Genomic DNA, 20,250 nt, shown 5'->3' on the forward strand with positions numbered 1-20,250 from the left:
TTCTCTGAGAGGGAAGCAAAGGGATAGCCAGTATAAAATGTATTCTATTTCTAGACCTTACAATCCTACAAAAAACAAGCTCCATGATACCTGAACTTTTCATTTGATTGGAAAACTTAGATTCACACCACTCTGTAGAAACACCTGGAAGCTAATAAAATATAACATGTACTCATTAATAAAAGTCCCAGTCCTCCCATCAACAATAAGCATAAGTCTAGGAACATGGTTGTAGGTATAGACTGAGCAATAGCTGAGAATCTAATTATATCTTAGACACTAGAGCTTAGGTATGTAGCCTATGAGTAGCACCTTAACAGTCAGATTTCAATGGAAAAAAAACACAGGTGAGTGGAGAGATATTTTTCCCAAATTCCAAGGTTCAGGTAGACTTCAGTTGAAGAACATATTTTGTCTTTTGTTAAGTTTATTGCTTTGGAAATATTATACTGAATGCCAAGCCATATTTTAAAGGGAAATTTTCTTTTAATGCCACTTACAAAAAATGACCTGGAGCTTTACAGAAGTAATGGCATTGGCCTTTCTTTTTCAAGAAATCTACATTCCACCCCAAGCATCTGTAGGCTACAGAGTATTATCAGACAACTAATACATCCCAATCAGACTGAATTTATTTATAGACAACGTTCTTTTTGCAATGTTAGATGCCTCATTAACTTGATTCAGCTTGTGCATAGCAAAAATATTCCCTCCCTCTTCAAATTTTTGATAGAGTGAATTATAATTTCTTGTCTCACTCATTATAAACCTTTAGTTTGGAGGACATTTCAGAAATGTGTAGTGCCACTTATGTAAATCCTGGATTACTTGTCCTGGATTAATTATGTGCTTTATTTATCTTTATTTGGGAGGAATATGAAGTGGTATAGTGACCATTCTTATTTTTCACTTCACACGGAAAGTAAGTTAAAATTTAATTTTGCTATAAACCTCCTCCTAGGAGAAATGAAATGTGAATGTGTTTGAGTAGATTCCATTATACACATTATTGTCAAGTTAATGGGGTGTGGGTGGGATAGTTGGGGTTTTAAAACTCTTAGAGCCTTAATAATTCAATGTACTTTTTTAGATACATTCATCTGAGAAGAAAACCGAGGAGATATTGTGAAAAATCATCACATATAGCTCCCATATTATGTTACACATATTCAAATTGTGAAATTTTCCTTTTGAATATCACTATGCAACTTTGGGTTGTATGCTCTTTTAATTTGGCTTGCACTTCTATAGCGTGGGGAAAAAGGATTTTTCGTTCCAAATATTCCACTACAACTGTTTCAGACTCATCATTTTTAAAAACCAGATTTAACAGGTTAAATTGAGCTCAGGAAAAAGATGATAATTAAAAAGCTATCTTCCATTTCTCTTAAATTCAACATATCATGGTTTCAATGAATTTTCACACAAGTAAATAAGAATATTTAATGTTTGCTGTAAAGTATCCACAAATTATACTGGGAAGTACTTCCACATTTTGTTTTAAATAAATGGTAGTTCGGTGAAGAACAAAGAAACATTTTTCTTAAATTACAGCCTGCAATATTTTAAATTTACTCTGTATGATTTAATAACCTGTTTTATATACTGGAATATAACAAATATAAAACATCCAATATATGTTGTTTTCATTGTCTGCCAGATGAAAGGGAACATATCGATACTTACAATCTTGTAGCTCTGATATTATCACAATTAATTTAGCCAAAGTTGATCATATAACAATGACAACAAAAAGATAGTTTCATTGCTGAATCTTCACACTTGAAAAATTGTAGCAGAAATGTGAACACCTTAAGCAAATTTCAGGACTTCTGTTTTTAGTCAAGGAAAAATGTAGAAATTCTTTCCCTTCTGCAAAGCCGATGTTATGCTTTGTGGGTTTTTTTCTTTTATTACGTGTATTCTAAGTGAGCTTCTATTCAGAAGAAAGAATTAGAAAGAAATCTCTACATATGGAATATCCCATATGATTGGAAAAGAAAAAAATACCCAAAAAGTTGTGGGTTTTTTTAATATTTTATTTTGTTTATTATTTATTTACTTACTTTTGGCTGTGTCGGGTCTTAGCTGTGGCACACAGGATCTTCATTGAGGCATGTGGGGTCTTTTGTTGCAGCATGTGGGCTTCCCTCTAGTTGTGGCATGGGAGTTTTTTCTCCTCTAGTTGTAGCGTACAGGCTCCAGGGCATGGGAGCTCTGTAGTTTGCCGCATGCAGGCTCTCTAGTTGAGGTGCATGAGCTTAGTTGCCCTGTGGCATGTGGGATCTTAGTTCCCTGACCAGGGATGGAACTCTGGTCCCTTGCATTGAAAGGCGGATTCTTTACCACTGGACCACTAGGGAAGTTCCCACAAAAAATTTTTAAAAGCATCTCTACCCACTGTTTTGTCATCAAAGACCATAACATTAACTAGAAAAAAATTTCCCCTTCTAGACCACAAATAGTCCTGGACCCACAATGTTTGATAAAAATTCTGATTCTTGGGAACTCCCTTGTGGCCTGGTGGTTCAGATTCCGGGCTTTCATCACCCCCACCCAGGTTCAATCCCTGGTCAGGGAACTGTGATCCCACAAGCCTTGCGGCATGGCCAAAAAAAAAATTCTGATTCTCACAAGAGACTGGAAATTTATGCAGAACAGTATGACCTACGTTCATCAGATGGAGTGCTTTTCTTTGTGATGGGAATGGGAATGGAAAATTGAAAGCATTTAAAATTAAGATGGAGTTCCTAAGCTTATAAAATTGGTCTAGTGTGCCAAATGTATGCCAAACGACATGGAGCATGGTTTAAACATATATAACTGGCCTGCTGATGAGCTGTCTTCTTCAGAATACATAAATGAAAAGTTATTTGTAAGCCAATTTTCTGGTCCTAGAGAAATTCCCAGTTTTACCTGTTAATCAGGTTTTAAGGCTTCAAGGTACGTATGGTAAGCCCAAACTAGAGGCCATCTCCTATTCTAATCACAGTTAAAGTCAGCTGTGGGAGGCTGCCACCCTTGAATGGTTTATAATCAGCTTGAGACATGAAACTGACTCATTTCTGGAAGTGTGGGGGCTGTTCTTTCACTCTCTTCAGTACATGAATGCCACCATAAAATAAGATTAAAAGCTCTGGGGTTTCTCCCGCTGCTTCCCTTGCCTATTTGTTAGCTCTTCATGGTATGTGGGCTTATATTGTATTCATGTTTTCTCTGCTTCAAATTATCTCACTAACAATTTTGCATTGGACAGCCCAATTTGCTATACTCCTAAAATAAGACATATTTTCCTATTACGCTATATTTTTGTCATGTTATTTTTAAAAGACTAACATCTTAAATGTAAATAGACATAATACTTAAACTCATTAGAGTTATAATATCTTTCTTGGTGTCCCACTCCATTCAATGTCATCTCTTTGGAGAAGATTACTTGCGAGCTTCTTTCATACTGTCTAAAGGTAGCTGTAAACTTGTCCTCTAAAATACTGTTATTAGGGAATCACACTGCAATTACAGACTTTCTTCCTGAAGCTTCTAAACTTCAAGCTATAGTGTTTTATTTCCTTCTTTTAAGAGCATCTTGATCTCCTAAATTATGGACACATATCTTCCAGGATCTTATAGACTTTCATCTAACTTAAGTTATTGCTCCCTTGCATGTTGAAAAATCTTACTCAAGTTTTAAAGGAGGAAAAGGCTTAATGTACTCAACCAATTCTCAAATGGGTTAGAAAAATAAACTACATATATATGTGTATATATATATACACATAGTTTATACACATAAACATATACATACATAAACTATATATAGCAAGAAAGACCAAGAGAGAGACTGAGGGAGAGAAACAGATGGAGAGAGAGAGAGACAGAGAGAGGTGATATAGAAAATGTGGTAAAATGTTAATTTAAAAATCAGTAGGAAATTCCCTGATGGTCCAGTGGTTAGGACTCCTTGCTTCCACTGCAGGACTGCAGGGGATGTGGGTTTGATCCTTGGTCGGGGAACTAAGATCCCACATGCTACGTGCCCAAATAAATAAATTAATAAATAATAAAATAAAAATCAGTAAATCTTAGAAAAGAATATCTAGGCATTTTCTGTACTATTCTTGCAACACTTCTGTAAGTTTGAAGTTATTTCAAAATGAAAAAATTAGGAATTCCCTGGTGGTTCAGTGGTTAGGGTTCTGTACTTTCACTGCCAAGGGCCCAGGTTCGATCCCTGGTTGGAGAACTAGGATCCCACAAGCTGCTCAGTGCGGCCAAAAACAAAGAAAAAGAAAAAAGAAAAATATATATATTAGTTTAACTATGACATTTGCAAGTATGTAGCAAATAATATAACAGTTAAGGTAGCAAATAATACTAGGATGACAACAGTATAATAAAACTAAAAATATAACATGAAGTGAGGCAATAATTGGAGTGTAGTGTACTTACACTAAATCCCTTCTATTTCATATTAAGAATTTAACAAATTATTGTATTATTTTATATCAAGACATAAGATGATAAAAGTCTGTTTAGTGAGGTTGAGATGAGACATATCAGAACAAAGAATTCAAAATTGGTGGAAGTGAGTGTTATGCAAAGAAGTAAGAAAGAGATTTACTTTATTTATATACTTATTTTTATTGTGATAGCACTGGTTTATAACATTAAATAAGTTTCATGTAGATACCATTATATTTCTACCTCTGTATACACTGCAGCATGCTCATCAGCAAAAATTTAGTTTCCATCCCTCACCATCCAGTTGAACCACTTTACCCATTTTGTGCTCCCAGACCCCTTTTCCCTCTGGCTAACAGTATTCTATTCTCTGTATCTACATGTTTGGTTTGGTTTGGTTTGGTTTGTACATTTACTTTGTTTTTTTTTAATTTTTTTTATATTCCATATATGAATAAAATCATAAGATCCTTCTCCATCTGACATTTCACTTGGCATAATATCTTCAGGATCCATCCATGTTGCCACAAATTGTAAGATCTCATCTTTTTTATGACTATCTAGAATTCCATTGTATATATATGTGCCACATCTTCCTTTTTTTTTCTTTTTTTTTTTTTTGGCTTTGTTGGCTTTTCATTGCTGTGTGCGGGCTTTCTCTAGTTGTGGCGAGCGGGGGCTACTCTTCGTTGCAGTGTGCAGGCTTCTCATTGTAGTGGCTTTTCTTGTTGCAGAGCATGGGCTCTGGCCTCACGGCCTTCAGCAGTTGCAGCATGTGGGCTCAGTTGTTGTGGCACACAGGCTTAATTGCTCCACGGCATATGGGATCTTCCCGGCCCAGAGATCAAAACCATGTCCCCTGCGTTGGCAGGTGGATTCTTAACCACTGCGTCACCAGGGAAGTTCCTGTCACACTCAAATCATTCCGGCTTTATCTGTTGGGAGGTCTTTCACGTGCTTCTGTGTCCCTTTGACATACTCCCATCACTCTGTGTGTGTGTGTGTGTGTGTGTGTGTGTGTGTGTGTGTGTGTGTGTGTTTTGAGCACGTTCTTACTTTCCAACACTACAAGGTTCTCCCAGTTTATCTTGTATATTTCCTGCCCCAGCCTTAGAATCAGTCATTTCTCCAAGGAGCCTTCGTTCTTTTAATTAAAGAATGGTTCTAGAAACCAAGATCTGGGTGCTAAGTGTACTTGTTTCTCCTGGTTGTCCTTGCTTCTAGGCTCCCTCAGCTAACAGAATAAGAAAATATGTGGATGTATGTTAACCATTGTGTGTGTGTGTATACATATATATATATATAGAGAGAGAGAGAGAGAGAGAGATACCTTAGAGATACTGCAAGTTCAGTTCCAGAGCACTGCATGAAAGCAAATAGAAAAATACAGTACATCACATGAATTTCGGGGTTCCCGATGCAAATAAAAGTTATGTTTATACTATGCTATAGTCTATTAAATGTGCAATAATATGTCTAATAAACAATAAATACGTATCTTAATGAAAAAATACTTTATTGCTAAAATATGTTAACCATCATCTGAGCCTTCAGCAAGTCATGGTAGTGACATTAAAGATCACTGATCACAGATTACCATAACAAATATAGTAATCATGAAAAAGTCTGAAAAGTGAAAATTACCAAACTGTGACACAGAGACATGAAGTGAGCAAATGCTGTTGGAAAAATGGCACTGGTAGACTTGCTAGACACAAGGTTGCCACAGACCTTCAATTTGTAAAAAAGCAGAATCTGTAAAGCACAGTAAAGTGAAGCACAATAAAACAAGGTATGCCTGTATCTATAAATATTTCTCTATGTATTTGTCTGAATCTACAGTAAGCTAAAAATGAGCTTTTGCTGATATCCCCAACTCTATTCTATTACCAAAAATGTCTTTTTGTTGTTGTTGTCTGTATCCTCAGGCTCCAGCACTAAGAAACTTGCCTCCCACCATTTGCCATTCATCTACCTCACTCTTCAATTCTAGTACATGTGCATAGTGGCTTCAGAATTGTAACGCATAGCCCCGTGGGAAACAAATTGTAATACACTGCTTATGTGCAGTTTCTTCCTTTGCCCTTATTCTAAGGTCTCCACTCATTTCCAAAACTACTTAAACCAGAAACTTTTCTCCCCATTCCTTCAGTGGGGTTGTTTTATGCATGTTACGTAATTAGATTGTTTTGTCACAGTATGCATTACATTCTGGAATCCACCAACCTTCTAAATGATTTTTTATTTGCATACATTAAAGTTCATTCTTGTGCCAAGGGTTTTAACAAAAGCAGAGTGTCATAGATCCATCACTCCAATTTTTTGGATCTGTCTCCTAAGACAAAGGAAATGAAAGCAAAAATAAACAAATGGGACCTAATTAAACCATTGACAAAATGAAAAGACAACTCACTGAATATGAGAAAATACTTGCAAATGATATGAATGATAAGGGGTTAATAGCCAACATATATAGAAAGCTCTTACAACTCAACATCAAAACAAACAAAAAAACAACCCGATTAAACAATGGGCAGAAGAACTGAATAGACATTTTTCCAAAGTGGAAATGCAGATGGCCAACAGGCACATGAAAAGATGCTCAATATCGCTAATCATCAGGGAAATACAAATTAAAACCACAATGAGATATCACCTCACACCTGCCAGAATGGCTATCATCAAGGAGAACACAGATAACAAATGTTGGTGAGGATGTGGAGAAAAGGGAAGTTGGTAGGAATGTAAATTGGTGCAGCCACTGTAGAAAACAGTTTGGAGGTTTCTCAGAAAACTAAAATTAGAATTACCATATAATCAAAAAGATATGTGCACCCCAGTGTTGATAGCAGCATTATTTACAGTAGCCAAGATATGGGAGCAACCTAAATGTCCATTGACAGATGAATGTATAAAGAAGATGTGGTGTGTGTGTGTGTGTGTGTGTATGTGTATATGTATATATATATATATATATATATACATACACACAATGGAATACTACTCAGGCGTAAGAAATTTAGCCATTTGCAGCAACATGAAGACTTAGAGGGCAATATGCTAAGTGAAATGAGTCAGACAGAAGATGACAAATACTGCATGATATCACTTATATGTGGAATCTAAAAAATAATACAAATGAACAAATATAACAAAACAGAAGCAGATTCATAGATATAGAAAACAAGCTATGTGTGGATGCCTGTGGGGAGGGGGAAGGAGGGGAGGGGATTAAGCGGTACTAACTATTCGGTATAAAATAAGAATACAAGGACACACATGGGGAATACAGCAAATATTTTGCAGCAACTATAAATGGAGTATAACCATACATACATACATACATTCATACATATACCAGAAAAGTGAAAGAGAGAAACCTTTTACCACACAGCAAAAGAAAAACACCAAATTCCCCAGCAAAACCACGGCAAAGTTTCCACTACAGTAGTGCAAAAAGAATTCAGAAGGAGTTAGCTGAAACCACGTTTGACGCTCCTCCTAACTGAAGTCCTGGGCCTAAAAGAGAGAGCATCTATCAGCAGAGACTGACTATACTTGGTCCACCAGGTCCTGTGTGTGAAGGTGATATATTCTTTCTGGATATCACGTGTTCATCCAATTGTTCACTTAAGCCACCAAAGGTTACTTTTCGCACCACAATCGATCACTGCAGCATCAACAGTCAAGGAGTCATCTGGGCATCCTTAAAGACAACTAGAGTCCTGCTTTGACTATTTCAAAGATTTTACAGTCAGCTTACTCCCTTTTGACAGACTACAACTCCGTAGATCCTCTGGTTGGAAGCAGAGCTGCTTAGTATTTGACAAACAGAGAAGAGCATGACAAGGGATAGGCAACACAATTCACATAATTTGTATGCAGTGTGAAGGAGCAGAGGCATCTTCTCACTGTGCTACAAATCTTTATAGCCTTTACAATATGGACTTCTGTGTATGTGTTAGGCTGCTGATTCTACTCTCTGCCTTTATCCTTTGGAAATGTGGAGATTCACCCAAAGCGCAAATGCTATCAAGAATAGAACTTTATAACTGTAGATTATTTATGTTTAAACACCTACTTGCAAGTGTTGCTTCTTTGGGATATTAAAATGCATTTTGTAATATACTAAAGATACTGGTCTTGACGTCTACCAAATATTATAGTGCATTTTGCCTTAACTCATTATCTGTATGAAGTCATAAAGGTAGCCATAGACAACCAGGAATTAGATCATTTGTAGTAAACCTATATGGATCTCTGAGTATGTGGTTCACACTGTTGTGAAAAAAAATCTTACCTTTTACTTTCATCAGTTTGTAATTAGAGGATTTTCTTCTACCTTTTGTAGCTCAGAAAGCACCTGATGTATCATCCAAATACAATAAATATGCTCCTGAAGGAAAAAAAAATTAAGGGTTTTTATAGCAGTTATAAAATACACAATCTAGAAAACTATATTGTAATTGCTTCTTTACATGTTTATAACCTCATGAGAGCTTACCTGTTTTATTCTAAATACCCATGCCCAACACATATCTAGCAATAGTAGGAACCCAGTGATGATTTCAGAATAAATATATCAATACCAGTTTATCCTCATTAAAATAACCAATACATAGTTTTCATTCTGAAATTTTTCTGATTTTTCAAGTTTTTTAATTGAAAAATGTAGAAAGGTAACTAAAACTTTGAGATTCAGTATCTGTTCTATAGGCATATTTATAATTTAACAAATTCATTTAGCTCTGTAGAGTCCTAATAACTTGGAGGGAATTCTGCATATACATAATGAATATTTCATCATATCATTGCCTATATATATAAAGTGTGAACAATTTTTACGTCATCCAATTACTCTTTGTAATTTAGCTGTAACATTTCAAGGAGTTGTCAGTGATTTCATTGTATCTGTTGGGTTGTATGTAATGTTGCTCAGAATAATTGAGTGGGCTTCCAAAATTAGTGAAGATTTTCATTGTAACAGGATGCATTGTAATAAGCTTTGATTTACATTAAAGAAATGTAAATAGCTTAGATTTCCTCTTTTACAATGCTGCAAGAAATTTTGAGTGAGGAAATTATATATTTTTGTGCCCAAAACCAAAAATGTTCATAAATTCTTTTTCTACAATTTGGAATATGTTCCTCCTATAGGCAAATAAGGTCAAGCTTATAATTTTCACAAGTGTAATTTTGCATATTTTATAAAAGCTAAAACTTTTACTTAATGTAATGAACAGGTGATGGTGACATGCATAATGCAATTTTCACAAATGAAGGTAAATATAAGTTCATATTTCTGTATTCAATAAAAATATGAACTGACTCAATAAAGATGAGCAATATTAGCCTTAAGGAGTTAATCATCAGAGTGAATGAGGGAAAATAGTATAATTAGCAATATATGAAGGTAGTCATTAAGGTGAACCAAGGCACATAATATAGTTTGCAACATATGTAAACAAAAGCCAAAGTTCCCATAGCAACAGAAACTTTTCTCCAATGTACACATACTGTATTTTGGATTACTAGTTAGAGTTCTAAATTTGTAGTTTCTTGTGCAGGTGAGTAATAAGGGTATGTCAACTGGTTCTGAGAACAATAAGATTTATATATTCAAATTCAGATGTGTTTAAATCTGCAAGCTTCACACTTAGTTTTCTTTACAGTTGATATCCCCTTAAATTATGCTGGCGTTTCAGGTTAATGCCATGAAATTACGTTTATCTCATTTGTGGCAATGTTTGTAAGCACCTTTACTATTTAAACTTGCATGTGTTAGGATGCATTTATTTTGTGGTGTATTTAAAAACTTTTGATGATTAAGTGCAGTGGTGTTAAAATATAAGGTTGTATAAATATTAGGAAATCTAATAGCTAGCCCTAAATTATTTCACATAGCAATAAAATAGTAGATACCATAAAATGATATTCTTTGCTCAACATGGACAATTGTATTGTTACTCTTTCTGTGGGGAAAATTTTTTTCTTCTACAATTCTAGTTCAAATAATCCATTCCATTATAGCTATGTCTTTACTTTGATTTTCTTCTTTATAAAATAAAACAGGATATTTAAAATGTTTAAATTTACATGTACAAAGTTTTTTACAATCATTTGTATACTAATTCTCATAAAATTTTTGTGAATGTGCCAGATGGGTGGTAACTACAATTACTTGTATTCTATGTATGGAAAAAGAGGCAAATACCCAAGATCACACAATAAGAGCAAATTGGCAATACTATACTTATACAGCATAACCAACTTTAATTTACATATTACATATGTATATGTAAATGGAAAGTGGAAACAACTAGGAGAAAAATCATGTGTTTTATTTCATATTTACATATTTTATTTGTCCAGATATAAATCCTTATTCATTTTTTATTAAGACAATAATCAAATGCTTAGAATATTCTGGAGAATCCTAGTGGCTCTTTATTTCAAAGAGAAATTGACTTTTCAAGGTTTAAATTATTGGCAGATGTTGCTCATTGTAAAATGGAATGAGTTGAAAAGTGTCAGTTTTACCAATCTATCTATCCTCAATTTGAATGCCCTCAAATATTTATGTCTTTTGACTTACATTATGAGAGAGACGGAGGATCAACCTTTAAGTGAAGATTAGTGTGAAGTCCCAAAATTAAACCATTTTGGAATTCAAACTCTCCATGGCACTTAACTGAGGCACATAACAAAGTTTCCGACATGTGGGAGGTAATACTATTTTTTTAACAATTTAAATAGTTAGAATAAAAATGTAAAAATCTTACCAAACTTTCCAGAAAATATAGATTTGCATTTCTTTATTAGTTAAATATATTTATTTGATAAATAAGTATATAAGAAATCAGAGATACTGAAAATAAGGATAAGAGTTAAAATTCCTCTTCAATTAAAAATAAAACTAAATAGTAGTAAGAGGGAGTATAGATGACATCAATACTTTAGCATTTTCTAGGATTTAAAGATGTTCTTGTGGTGCAAATATAAATGGTTTCATTCATGTTGCTATTAAAGTGAAAATTCATGTGTCAGAATACAAATTTTAAAACAATGATGTCCAATTTCAGGGGGAAAAATCATCCCTTTTGAAGATAATGATAAATCTTCAAGTTTTCCTCCATGAAGATAATATTTTTTGTCTAAGTCAACATACTTTACCATTTTTAAACTTTTCTCATCATATTTTTGACAGCAGGTTTTCCAATTTTGACAGCTCTTTAAAAGTAATTTTAACAGCCGAGTGATTTCTCTTCTAAGCAAAGTCAGATTATGTGAAATGTCAATGTAAAAACTATACACTCTGACACATAATCATTTTTAGTTGAATTTACTTATTAATTTTGCTTGCTATTACTAATAAAACATAAGTGCTTAGCTAATTGTATTGCTTTTTGAAATGTTTTAAAGGTATTAAAACTGTATCCTTTTTACTACAAAATGTCTCATTTTATCAAAATTAGTTACCCTTCCAAAAATGGAGAGGAGGGCGGAGTAGGAATGTTAGGTAGAGAAAAGGCAATTGAGAAACTCAGCAAAGTGGCTAAAGTGAAAATACAAGCCTACATTGGTTAAACCAGGATGGAGATATATCTGAATTCCCCAGGGGAAAACTCTTGCAAAACACAGGCATGTCCCTTCTCCCTTTCCTCACATAACCCTATATTCCCAACTCCCATTGCTGAGATTCCGATATATTCCCAGGGCAAGTGGATAGAGAACATGTTTTCACCTCCCTAACCCTTCCACCTTATTGAAAGCCCCTGGAAACAATTTAAATAAAAACTAACAATTTTTGACTGAATTAATTCAATTAATTTCTTCAGTCCTTTATTTCATGATCTAAGTGTTGAAGGAAGTGAAGTGATTATCTGGTAAATATAAATAAATGGGCTGTCAGTTCAAAAACTGTCTTCTCTTTGTAGTATTTCCTCTAGTCGCCTGTTTCCGGATCACTACTTTGGTGACTGAAAGCTTGTTTCTCTGTAGAATGACTGTCATAACTTTATAGAAAAAAAGTTTTACAGAAGAGGGTTTTGTTTTATTTGACCATCCACCATCTAACCACTATTCTAAATTGAATTAAAATGTCATCCAAAGAAATTCCAGTAAACCTAGCAAAATTTTACAAAGTTAGGTTAGTCTTATTGGGTGCATTCATTGAGGATTATACATTGACTAGATTAATAAATTGAATTCAACACTTTCCTGTGTTCCTCATCATTGTAGAAATGTTCTTCATGTTGAATGAGCAGACTTGCCTTAGGCAAATTAGGAGCATTAATTACATTTTGAAGTCTGAACAAGTAAACAAACAAACAAACAAAACCGAGGCAACATTACAAGCAAGATTCAACAACTCGGTAGCATCACTCAGTAGAAAGTGGAAAACAATGGAGAAATAACTTTAAAATTCCAAGAGAAGATTATTTCCAACCAGACTATCAATCAAGTGTGAAAGTAGAATATATACTTTTTGGATAATATCTAAAATAATTTACCTTCTAGTTAGCCTTTCTCGGGATGCTGTTAAGAGATGCACTCCACCAACTCAAAGAAATAAACAATGAAATGGAGTCCAACAATTCAGCAAACAGGGAATCAAACTAAGGAAAGAAGTGAAGGTAATTTTCAAAGTGATGAAAAATCTTTCAGGAAAATAACTGCAGTAGGCCTAAACTGCTGATTGTGCAGGCTAGATCAGAATAAACATAGCCAAGAAAGTAAAATAAAAGGAAAAGAAATGAATATGTTGCTTGATGTGTTTGAATATATGGAAACAAGTTTTACAGTTTTGGTGCAAAATTGGCTCTTGAAACAATGATATAACAAACAAATGTAAAGCATAGTAATTATGAACCAAACTCTAAGAAAAGTTTGTACAAGAAAGTTAACATCATCAAAGGAAAAGAACACCTACACCATGAACAAAATTTACATTTTCAGAAACATATAACAACAGAATATTGTTTTTAACAGCTTTATTGAGATATAACTCACATACTGCAAAATTCAGCCTTCCAAAGTATACAATTCAGTGTTTTTAGTATATTAACAGACTTGTGCAACCATCACTACTATCTAAATTTAGATGAAGTCCCTTCCCATTAGCAGTCACTCCCTATCCTTTCTTCTCCAACCCTGACAGCCAATAATCTACTTAGTATCTCTATAGATTTACTTATTCTAGACATTTTTTATAAATAGAGTTATACAATATGTGGTCTTTTGTGACTGACTTTAATTTAGCATAATGCTTTCAATATTCACCCATATTTTCACATGCATCAGGACACCATTTTTTTTCATTGCCAAATAATATAATGTTGTTGTATGGATATAGTATATTTTGTTTATCACCCATCTGTGATGGAAATTTGGGTTGTTTCCACCTTTTTGCTATTATTAATAATGCTGCTAATAATATTTATGTACAAGTTTTTGAATGAACATATGTCTTTATTTCTTTGGGGTACATACCCAGCAGTAGAATTGCTGGGTTAGTTGGTAACTTTACGTTTAACATTTTGAGGAATTGCCAAACTGGTTCACAGGTGGTTTTGCCATTTTACAATCCTACCAGCAATGCATGAGTTCCAATTTCTCCACATTCTTGCCAACACTTGCTATTGTCTGTCCTTTTATCTTAGCCATCTTCATGGGTGTGAAGTGGTATCTCATTGTGGTTTTGACTTACATTTCCCTAATAACTAATGATGTTGGGCATCTTTTCATGTGATAAGTGGCCAATTTAATATCTTCTTTAGAGATATCAAGATGTATAGAAACATCTATGCAAATCTTTTGTCTATTTTAAGATTGGGTTAGTTTTTTGTTGCTGAGTTGTAGGAGTTCTTTATATATTCCAAATACATGTCCTTTATTAAATACGTGATTTACAGATATTTTCTACTGATCTGTGGGTCAGAATATTCTTTTAACCTAAAATTAATTGTAATTTTAAGATAGGGCTGTGAGAAGTGATTTTGTGTGTGTGCGCGCATGCACACGTGTGTGTGCATACGTGTCTGTGTGTTCAGAGGATTTGGGAAGGGATGTTGATTCACCTGATAGTTACCTTGCACTTAAGAATAGAACAAGATAAATCCAGTTCCTACATTTTTATATTATGCAAATGAAACTAAGTTGGTGAAAGGAATTTTGAGGGCTCCTGAGTTTCTCCACATTCTCTGCTCTGTCTTTTCCACTCTCTGCCCCTTAGTCTACAGATGCTAGTAGGGAGATGAGATAGAGTGAGATTTGACATTTCTTAAAATACTGTTATAATGACAAAATAAAAACTTGCTTATTAACAACTTGTTACAAATTAGCCTTTTTCAAACTGGCTTTTGGGAAAAGGATCTTCCTCAAAATATCCTAGAGGAATCCAACTTTGTCACAAAAGTTATTCCTAGGCTTTTTGAAGAAAATAAGAATCTAAAAACTAATAATAATAATACATATTTTTGTGAAGAAAATTACCAAAAACCTAGGTCAGCATATGCATGTTCTGTGTTAACGGAATGCATTTATCAGGCGATAGTTCTTGAAATCCTCTTAAGTCTTACCGTTATAGGCAGTAGGAAGCAGTGATATGTGTATATGTACCTGTATTTATCCTTAATGTCACTGTACAGAACTGCATGCATTTAATATCCATGTATTAGATACTTGCTATGCACAGACACAAAATGCAACAATGAACAAAGCAGACACAGCCCGTTTCATTCTCTCAAGAGTCTCAATTTAACTGATTAAGTCCTATCTCTGGAGGGCAGAAACGTGGAGCACAGCAGACCATTATTAAATGTCCATTCTTATCTTGGCCACTGAATTATATACTATGTATACAAAACAATATAAGACAAAAACCCTGCCTTCAATACGTTTAAAGTCTCTTTTTTATAGGAGACTAAAAAATAAACAGACGTTTTTACCGAAGCGTGAAGTGTCATCATAGAGGTGAATATGGCACTTTACCCAGTCTGCCACACTGGAAGTGGTTAAGAGAAGATTTTATCAAGAAACTGACATGACACTGAGACTCTAAGCACAAAGAATGAAAAGTTGAAAAAGGAGTTAAAAGTATATTGTACCAAAGAAAAAGTAGATATAAAGGTCCAGAAGGAAAAGAGATCATCACACATTCCTTCTGATTGTAATTTTAAACATTTCAGAATAGGTAAATTTAAATTACTCTAATTCATCTATAATGAAGTTTATAAATAGCCAATAACTAGCATCCTTTTCTAACTGAGAAATCAAGAATATATAAGAAGATTAGATTATTAGATGTCTGATATCCGAGTCTTTGAAATTAACTAGTGTGTGGCAGAGTTGATAGGACAGGCCAGAAGAAACAGAGAGGAAAAATACATTATTAATTATTACTTCCTCAATCCATCAGAGACTACACAACTTATAAACCATTTAAAAAAATTTTTTAATTTAAAAAAATGCTTTCTTTATACAGCCCTCCCCAAATCCTTATCTATTCATTCATTCATCCGTCTATTTATGAAACAGATACTTACCAACTTCTCTTAGGCCTTGTTATAAGCCCTGGAGATTTGTCACAGACAAAATAAGATAAAAAAGACAAAGCCCTGACATCATGGAGCTTTCCAGTGGGAAAGCCAAGTGATAAATAATTAAAATGTATGCTTGTTAAATAGTAAGGAGAAAAACTAAGCAGGGAAGAGTCATAGGAAGCATGGGGAAAGAGCTGACATTTTTGATCCTATAGTCTGTAAGGACTCATTGACATCTGTGTAAAGGAAGTGAGGAATGAGCCACGTGTATATATGCGTGTGGCTAGGGGAGGGAAAGATTTCCCAGCAGAGGGAACAGGAAATGCAAAGGTCCTGTGACCAGAGCAGTTTTGGTATAACTGAGAAACAGTTGGGAGACTAGTGTGGCCAGAGAGAATGACAGAGGAAGAGAGTAAATGGCTGTGAAGTCACCAGGGTTAAGGAAGAGCACAGGTAACATGAAGGCTTGTATATCGTTGAAAGAATTTTGGGTTTTAGCCTGACTAAAATGAGAAAACAGTAGGAGGCTGAGCAGAAAAATGAGTTTATATGAGTTAGATTTGAACATTTCCTTGCTACTGGTTGAATAAAAACCAAAGAGAGACAAGGAAAGAAGCAGAGGCTGTTGTGATAACCCAAATGAGATATGAGGAGTGGCTTAGACCTGAGCTGTGGCAATGAAGGTGGCAAGAAATGGGTGAATTTTGGATACATTTTGAAAATAGCACCGATATAAATTACTCACAAATTGGATATTATATGTGAAGTAAAGATAACAGCCAAAGACTATTCTAAGAAATTTTGGTTTGTGCAGTTGGAAGCATGGAGTTGCTTTTCCCTGAAAAGGAAAAGACTGGGTAAAAAGCAAGTTGTGGGTGAATGCCAGAAGGTTACTTTCGGACACATTGAACTTAAGATGTATGTTTGTTATCCAAGTGGAGATATTTTGTGGGTACCTGTAAATAATGGAATTATGGAATTCACAAAAGAAATCAGTTCAGACTGATCATTTATATTTATATATGTTTATTGGTTATATATTATATATTATATTTTACATATAAATATATTTATATAATTTATATTTTTATATTATTATATTAAATATATGCTTATATATTCGCAAGTAAACCCTTGAGAGTGGATATGTTCAACAAAGCAATTGTTCAGGATAGGAAAGAGAATTGATATGCATACTGAGCCTAGGGACACTGCAACATTCAGAAGTCAAGGAAATTGGTAGGAAATTAAAAATGTGAGATGGAACATCCAGAGGTAGAAAAACGAAACGAACATAAAACACAGCCATACTGTAAGTTTGTTGTTCTGGAAGCCAAATAAAGAAAGCACTTTAGGAAGGAAATAGTGATCAATTTGGTCGAATGTTAACGAGAGTTCAAGTCAGATGGGGCCTGAGAACTGACCGTTGGATTTAGCAACATGGAATTCATGGTTGACCTTGATAAAAGCAATTTCAGTAGAGTTCTGTTGCTAAAAATCTGTTGGGATTGGATTAAACAAAGAAAATGGGTGGGGGGAGAAATTGGAGAACATGTATAGAAAATTCTTTTTCAGGTTTTGTTTTAAAAGAAATGAGAAGGGGATATAGAGTCAAAGTGAGTTTTCCAGTAAAGCAAGAAGTAGCAGCATGTGTATGTGCTGATGTGAACCATGCAGTATCGAGGGAAATGCATGCAGCTCAGGAAAGAGAAGAGAGAATGGTTAGTCCCACATCGCAGTCAGTGGGAAAGGGATAGAATCTAGTACACCAGTTGAGGCCTTGCCTTTTCTAGGAGTATGGTAATTAAACGTCAAGTAAATTTGCACACAGAGTTAGGTCAAGAGACGTAGAGGTAGGGGAAAGTATCTTCTGTTTGTTTCAATCTCCTTAGTGGGGTAGAAACCACAGTCAACAGCTTAGGATGAGGATGAGGAAAGAAGTGTTGGAGATTTGAGGCAAGAAGATGTAGAATAACCATTTAAGTCTTATTAATGAACTAGGAAAATGTAGTATGATTTCTAGACAGTTGGAAGGACCTGCTTGTGAAAAGTGATCCTATATTTAAGGTAAAATTAGTCAGAGTTGATTTGGATTGTTTTTTTCTCTAGCTGCATTCAGTTGCAAGTGTGCAAACATTGAGCAGGTTAACGGTTTGATTTAACAAAGGTGGTGCTTTATCCTGAGCGTAATGACTCAAGACTGGGGCAGAGGAGCCAGTATCTGCTAGTGAGTGATTATCACTGATCTTTAGAAGGGCTTTAGAATGTCATACTAGCTTAAAGTCAAGACGTATTTTTAGCATTTTTAGATTTCATCAATTCTAAGTTTTATGGTATTGCTTGGCAGGACAGAAAAAACACAAAGTTTTATGTGAACCTTTTCCTTTTGTGGTTCTAGAAAAGGGGCTTTCATTTTCTGCTAATCTTTAAACTGCAACATTTGAAAACCAGAGTCCTTCATTATTAATATATGTATTAGGATGTGGGATTCTCTAAAACAGCAAAAAGTTTAAAAAAAAAAAACCAAAAACTTAAACTCAAAGAACCAGTAATGTTAAATTATCCCTGAGTGCACATTATTCAGTTCCTTGTGAACTTAATTTTTTTCCAGTAAAAGTGAAATGTGCAATATGCAAATTAAATAATATTACGTGTCAGAGTTTGAAAGAAATATTCATTTAACATTGGAAGAGGTTTTTTTTTCCCAGGAAATCTTGTTCATTTATTTTGCAAGAATTTTTGTTTGTCGCTACTTGTTCAAAACATAATACAATTGTGAGACCCAGTGCCTGCTGGCAAAGTTGGAATAGCTGTCAGCAGGAAATGGCAAACTAATAATAAGTGCTGGTAAAATATTTATATTATAGTTTACTAGGAAGCTGAATGTAGTTTTGTATTTCATTAGTGCTCGAGGCAATACATAGTAACATAGTTGTGCTCCAAAATAAGTGGATAGAATTCTAAATACTATAGTAACTTATCTTTCAACTATCTGCTGGGAAGAGAAAGAATTAATAATAATAAAGTCTTTTACAAGTTGAAATTTAAGAAATTTTAAATGAGGTCCATAGGGCAATAATTAGCAGCATCTCACATTCAGTGTTATTGGACACTAGGCTGCTGGATCAACCACTTCTGTATGAGGCCTAGTAATTTAGCTCTGGTTCATAATTTTCAATAACAGAGCTATTCAAGAGGGAGGGGTGGTCCTAAACCACCAGAGAACTCAGAAGTATGGTGATGTTCAAGTACAACACTGTGTTTATGTACTCCCCAAAGTGTATCAAAGCTCAGATCCAGAGAAATAAAAGAAAAGTCAAACAAAACAAGCATTAGACTGCGTAAAATAAGGTATGGACAAGGCAAACAGGTGAGGCATTGTTTAGGTGGCTAAGGTAGATCAATATCTATTCTTGCAAGCCAGGAATCCTGCCTGCTTTCCTCTGGCACTCTGCGGATCATCTTACTGCTTGCAGACAGACTGTCGCCTAAACCCAACTGACAGACAACCTATTTCACCCCTGTAAAAATCATACCTATCTTCTTTTTTGTGGTTCACTGAGGGGAGAAAAAATATATAACTGCCAAAATAAAACAATTACCAGATTGGTTTTACCACACTTTAACATCCCTTTTCATTAACTTACTTATAAAAGACTGGTTCCCAATTTCTCTTTCATATATAATTGAAATCTACTCAATAAAAGGTAAGTATATTGTGAGGATAACAATATGTGCGTGTGTGTGTGTATGTAGAGTCGACCAAATTTATCCAAATAGTAAACACATGTAAAGTATCTTGCACATAATAATCACTCAATAATTATCAGCTAATATCAATAGTCCTATCACTTCTTAAAACGTAACAGAGGGATGCACAAAGAATCAATTAGAAACTGAAGAAATAGATGTTTATAATTCTAATTCATAGGCTAAAGAGGTAATATTTCAGTAATTCTGAAAACATTTAACAAGCTCACTATAGCTGAACTTTGAATAAACAGAAAATCAGATTATGTTTTGTGACATAGTACCATCAATTTTCATTCTTCTGACAAACTACAAGTTGAGGCATAACTATTAGTAATCTTAGTTTTCCCATGTAATGTTTTAGTTCTGGTGGGAAAATCAAAACCAGAAATGTTTTCTCAAAAATAAGTATTATACTTTAGTTATGTCAAAAACAACCAGAATATAAAACCCATAGGACTTTAAAAAGTTATTCAAACTTCCTTGCAAACTGAGC

General features: G+C 34.3%; 1 pseudogene; it reads left to right on the forward strand.

Moving 5' to 3' along the window:
* Positions 1-7,825: 7,825 nt before the first annotated feature.
* On the forward strand, positions 7,826-8,335 carry LOC130846250 (ubiquitin-conjugating enzyme E2 E3-like; annotated as a pseudogene).
* Positions 8,336-20,250: the final 11,915 nt, after the last annotated feature.

This window comes from Hippopotamus amphibius, chromosome 2 (assembly GCF_030028045.1).
Source record: "Hippopotamus amphibius kiboko isolate mHipAmp2 chromosome 2, mHipAmp2.hap2, whole genome shotgun sequence".
Lineage (NCBI taxonomy): Eukaryota > Metazoa > Chordata > Mammalia > Artiodactyla > Hippopotamidae > Hippopotamus > Hippopotamus amphibius.